Here is a 6,000-nt window from a genome sequence, read left to right on the forward strand (position 1 = left end):
TCCTCCGGTTGAAGGTTGGTCTCCCTACTCACCACGCCTCCCTGCTAACACTGGTACATCCAGCCATCGTTATCTAAACTGTGGATTCTTAGAAATGGATATCTAGTGGAAACAAGGAATTCTTGAAAAGCCAGGACAAATCATGCCCCTGCATGTACTCAGGAAGATATCCTCTTCCTTTTTCTGCTGTATTTGCTAAATACAGTTCATGTGATGGTGTTCATGATTAAGCTTAAATGTTTCAAGCTCTCAATTACAGTCAGAGCTATCTGGCATCAAGACAGACAGCTGTCACAATACACAGTCTGCCGAGTGCACACAGCAGACTAGCACCTATTGGGCCTATTTAATAGAGAACGCAGCAGAAAAGAACGTGTTATTTGCATAAAGACTTGCAAAACAAAATACGGCACTTTTAGCATTTTCAGCATCAAAGACTGTATTTAAATGCAGCCAAATAATCCCTTAAAGGAATATGCAGATATTTGGGAAATAAGCCTGATGATCAACCATTCAATGAGGAGACTAGTAGCAGTTTCACCGTTGCATGCAAAGTATTTAGTGCACTATGGTGCATAATATGCTAACACTTTTTAGATGATGCTAAACCAGCTTGTATTGTCCACTAAAAATACACAATACTGAAACATAAGCATGCACCACTGCAAACTAATTAAGTACTGGCCACACTGAGGTGAAACTGCTACCAATCCTCTAATTGCACAATGCGAAGTTGATCAAAGAGCTCATTTGCCAAAATGTCGGACTATTCCCTTAATAAGCCTGTTTTACTCTTCTGCCCAATGTACTGACCTTATACAAACACCTCATCAGACAAGAGTAACCTACCAGGCCTCATACTGATTGAAACTGAAAGAGAATTGGATATATTCTCACACATCTAACCAGTTACCCATTTCACCAGTCCAACTACTTTTCGCATGGGTCCAAAAATAATCCAGTTGCAGCTTCCATATAAACCAGACATTACCAGTAATGCCTGAGTGATACGAGGTGTCAATCATACAAACACTGTAGTTTCTCTAGTCTCCTAGAGGATAACATCCATAGAGCTGTAGTACAGCTAAACACACATCACCATCTGTAAGGCTACTGAGATAGTGCACCCGGCCCAGCAAGTGTTGCACAGTGTCATGACAAAAACCTAGTCACAAAAACAGAGCCAGACAGTGTGAAAGGAAAGAGAGAGAGAGAATGAGAGAAAGAGAAACAGAGAGAGAGAGAGAGAAACAGAGAATAGAGAGAGAGAGATCATTGATTCTTGATGCTTTGGCAATATTGTTGTTGTGACATTCATGACAATAAAGCAAATTTGAATTTGAGAGAGAGAGAGAGAGAGAGAGAGAGAGAGAGAGAGAGAGAGAGAGAGAGAGAGAGAGAGAGAGAGAAGAGAGAGAGAGAGAGAGAGAGAGAGAGAGAGAGAGAGAGAGAGAGAGAGAGAGAGAGAGAGAGAGGCGTAGGTGTACATGTACACGTGCACACACAAATGCATGCGTGTCCACACACACACAGAGCTAAAATTACATTCAGGAGGGCATGAACCAGGCTCCTGCTCTGCACTATGCTGGAAAGTGGTAGTTAGCTAACTGAATAGAGGCATGCAGGGACCTGAAGGCCAGCGCTGACTATAGTTACCTAGCTGACAGGCTGGCTGGCTGGCTGGCTGGCTGGCCGGCTGGCCACCTGGCACAACACCATGTAGGCCCTGGTGATTACAGTCCAATCATGAAGCAGGATGTAGGCTAACAACCAGGATGCAATCAGGATACAACAGAAAAAGGAAGAAATAATGAAGGGCAAACAGTCGTCTTCATTAAGAGATGCGTGGGAATTGAATATCCAAATTATGAAGCACAAGTAACAGAATAATTCCAGCCACAAAATAATGAACAGACTGGACAATACTGTATTCTGTTAAAATGCAGCAAAATAAGTTCCACACCGCTAATCTTTTTCATGCAGAGAATTTGGCTGGATTTGGGAGGATTGACAAGCCCAAACCAACTAGCCAGACAACTAGTAACAACTTCACACAGCAAAAAGCTGGCAAAGACACCATTTAGCCAGACCAGCAGCGAGACCAAAACTGACAGGCATGACTCGCACTTAATAAGCATTACATACTGGGCTCTGTCTATTAAAAACCTCTTCTAAATACACTCCATGAAGCAAATCCCAAGCCAGATTTAAGATTTATAAAAAACTGATCTGTGCGTCAAAATGACCAATTTATATTGGTGTTATTCCAGTCCTAAGTGATATATAAACAGCAAACATATGCAGCTACTTTTGCCAATTGTATGGATTTGGGGGTGCCATCCTTTTTCTTAGCACAAACTAAATGTATCCCCGATCTGAACTACAGATTTTAGGTCAAATGTGAGGGCAAACAGAAATGTACCTGCCCACCATCACCCTTGTTAAAACATCACTGGATGATGATACCACAGATGATTTTCGGATTAAATGAAGAACATAGCCTATTTCATAAATAAGGGCGACTGTCTCTAAAAAACTGTCTTAGCAAAAGATCTATTCATCACTAGAGACCAACCTGTCTAGTAAGGCTGCTACTAGTGATAATACTCACAGTTGACAAGACTGTTTTGTTTTGAATCACAACCATCTTTATTCGCTAGGTTCATAACAAGCAATATGACTTGCATTATTAAAAGCAATTCAGCAGAACAGTGACACAGACAAACACAAGCACTTCATTAGTGGAGGCGGGGTTTTCAGGTTGGGTAGGAAATTGTGTTAAGCGTTAAAAACAAAACAGTAACCCAACAGCCAATTAATTGGCCCTCATGCACTGGGGAAAAAAACAAATTGCACTAACTATTAACTAAGCTGTATATAACAAACTGTTAACTTACTTAGACTACACAACCAAACTAAAATTGATTATTCATGTTTATTGAACAATTCAATGCTGCAGCCCTTACATTTCCTTTAGCTCTAAGTACTGTGACATTCAAAACACACATTACATTCATAGACAGTCCATACAAACAAAGAAGCATAACACTCTGGAGGTCATTCAGCATGGCTATAACCAACAGGCCCTGCACATTAGGCCTTTGTGCTTCGAGAAACATCATCCTCTCTTTTTTTTTAACCCTGCCTGCAGCACAGCAGAGCGCTGCAATGTGCTGACACCATCATCGGCTGTTCTGAACCTTTTACCCCAGCCATATTCCCACTTCCTATTAGACTCGGTCAAAATAGCAGTTCAATGCAATTTGAATGTAAAAAAAATAAGATTTTCATTTATCTTTCTGTGCGGCTGGAATGGAGCATAGTCAACATAGTCAGCCTGCCACTGATGATCCATGGGAGAATGGCTTATGATCTCCCGAGTAGCATACAGATGTGTAGTAGCAGCAGCAGTAATAACACATTATTGATCCAAACTTTGGGAAATTCATTCATCACTGTACAACTCAAGCAGGCCAAGAAATATAGAAATAGTTCAATTAGACTTGGAGGCATCATTTCGCTGAGCAAGTACGAGCCCAAAATGTTGAGAGCAAGCCAATGCTTTTTATTAATATTGACAATTGTTGGGCACACTCTGTCCAGTCCAGCAAAAGTTGTGTAAACAATTGTACGTACTGTTTTAAAGACTTGGTGATTGTTAAATCAAACAGCATCTTCCCGTCTAAATGTGTAATGCAACTGATATACAAACATAATTCCATCATCATTAGGCCTTCACCACTACAAATACAAGTACTTCAAGGCTGATAGCTGTGATAGCTGATAGAGTGCAATAGATCACAAGGCACAGCTCATAAGACAGACCATTAACATACAGCAAACACAGAGGATGAAGACTCAAGCAGCCAGTGGAGAGACAGCGAGATCGCAAATTTAATTCAGATTAGGGGAAGATGCCTCCATTCTAACAAAACTAGAGAGGACGGACCATAATCAGTGTTCAAAACAACTGCAAGAGAAATGGCCGAGCGGGGCCACAACAGAACTTAGCTGCAGTGTCAACGAAAAGTCAAGAGCCTCAAAGCCAAGTTCAACGAGGCGAAAGACTCCAATCAAAGAAGTGGCCATGCCTGCATAACATGTCCTTTTTACAATCAACTTGACCGGATTTTGGGGCGATAAACCCAGCAGTCACCCATTTCAGCTGCTTGATAAGTCATGCACATGCGGCTCATTTCAGGATGGAGATCTGTTCAAGGATGTGGGTCACTTTCAAAGACGAATGTGAAGAGTCAGACAAAAAATAACGTATCAGAGCAAAGAAATCAGAATTACTCACTAAGGCTTGCAGTGTGAACGCAGCCTATGGAAATTTGTAGCATTTGCATGGCAGTAATACCTTGGTGAATGATGCCAAGCCGCTTGAACATTTCCAGCTCCGTGACCATCATTCATATGACCCATAGACCACAAGAGGGGGATGTCTTTTTAATTATTATCAGCCACTGAAGTGCACTGGCAGCGAATAGCACCAGGACACATCTATAGGCCCCAGGCTGCCAACTGGGATGTAGAGTATGCAGCTGCCTAGGTAAGCAGCAGGCAGGCACACAGCAACCTCAATATAATTAAACATTGCATGACAGGTATGCAAAGGGGTCAGCGATATTAGTAGTTCTGGCTTAGCATTTCAATAAGCAACATCAAATGGCAGTAAAGTCACTCAACACTGTAGTCCACTCTATTCCATATGCAAACCCAGACAGCCATACAGGCCGCTCATCTTCCTAGACATCCAGCGTGAGATGCATTTCCCTCGTTTGTGCAGCGGAGGATACCTGACACACTCAAGTGGCCTATCAATGGTATCTGACAGCCAAGTGACGCGTCAGCCAACTGGTGGTAGCCCGTCTCCCCACCGAGACAAGCGGCTCAGGCTATAGGTTATCTGCTGCATTGCATCTTCCCGGCTGCGGTGTCAAAATATCCACGCTGCAAAGGGGTTGTGACCAAAATGTGGCCTCGGTCGCTCGCCACACCAAAGCTGACCAAAGGCAAGAGCGTGTCGGCGGATATCAGCGCCGGTTTTGTTTCACAGTGTAATTGTGCACACTTGGCTGCTCATAATAAAGACATATTCTCCCGCACACGCGCTGTATCTTTAAAAAAGGCCCGACAACTTAACAAGAAAAACTTTGTTCAAGACGGGCCTACGCAAGACATCTTGGGCTCGGCCCCGCTGCTCGCATGGAGGGGTAGGTGTATGTGTATGTAGGATATAAATTAGTGATGGACAGACATGGGCTAATGTGGCCCGTTGTAGCCCCTACTCCTTTATGCGTCTCTTTCCCCATTCTCTCCATCCCCCCTCTCGACGCCATCTGTTTGTGGCATGAGAGAATGTGGAAGTAAAAAAAAAAAAAAAAGAAAAGACGACATTTTGACTGTAGTTGCTGACCTACATCGGCCATTTGTTTTCGGTAAAGCGTAAAAACGCAGCGAAACGTGCACGGCCAACATGTAGACCCAATAAAATCGCCATACAGACACGCATATATTTTCTCGACTGGTCAGGAGGAATTTAATAAGTTACGGTAGGAAACACTCCGCCTCGCCGGGCCGGACAAGTCAACGCTCCAGCAGCAGCCTATACGCTCTATTATCAGCAAATGAGAAAAAAATCACAACTCACCTGATTCCAAAATCGGTTTATGGTGGCGACGTGATTGTGATTATTTTTAATATCGGAAAAACAGTTACAACGGTGGGTCCCCGTTGTGTGTAGCAGGAAGGAAGGAAGGGAAGGAGAGAGGGGCTGACGTGAATGAATAAACAACTGAGCTCCTCCTCAACGCCACAAGTAAAGGAGGAATGTGGCTGACTTAGTGGAATTCACCACCAGCCATTATTGGTCCCCTTTTAGCCCTTATCAATTAACACTGATTTTTTTTTTTTTTTTTTTTTTTTTTTTTACAAGGTGTAAAGCCTGTGCTATCGGCTTATATTTATACTTAAGCCTGGCGATATCAATGTACCTAT

At 42.8% G+C, this 6,000-nt stretch overlaps 1 protein-coding gene across 1 annotated transcript in view; it reads right to left on the bottom strand.

Annotated features, from left to right (window-relative positions):
- znf710b (zinc finger protein 710b) overlaps positions 1 to 5,771 on the bottom strand; it is a 30,024-nt gene extending 24,253 nt beyond the window's left edge. The window contains exon 1 of the mRNA XM_071522463.1: positions 5,654 to 5,771. The gene's annotated coding sequence lies outside the window, so the exon portion shown is untranslated. The remainder of the gene's footprint in view (positions 1 to 5,653) is intronic.
- Positions 5,772 to 6,000: the final 229 nt, after the last annotated feature.

Source organism: Centroberyx affinis, unplaced genomic scaffold (assembly GCF_046629955.1).
Source record: "Centroberyx affinis isolate AG114_WGS23_722 - 3 ecotype Tasmania unplaced genomic scaffold, CSIRO-AGI_Caff_v1 ptg000993l_1, whole genome shotgun sequence".
NCBI classification, from domain to species: Eukaryota; Metazoa; Chordata; class Actinopteri; order Beryciformes; family Berycidae; genus Centroberyx; species Centroberyx affinis.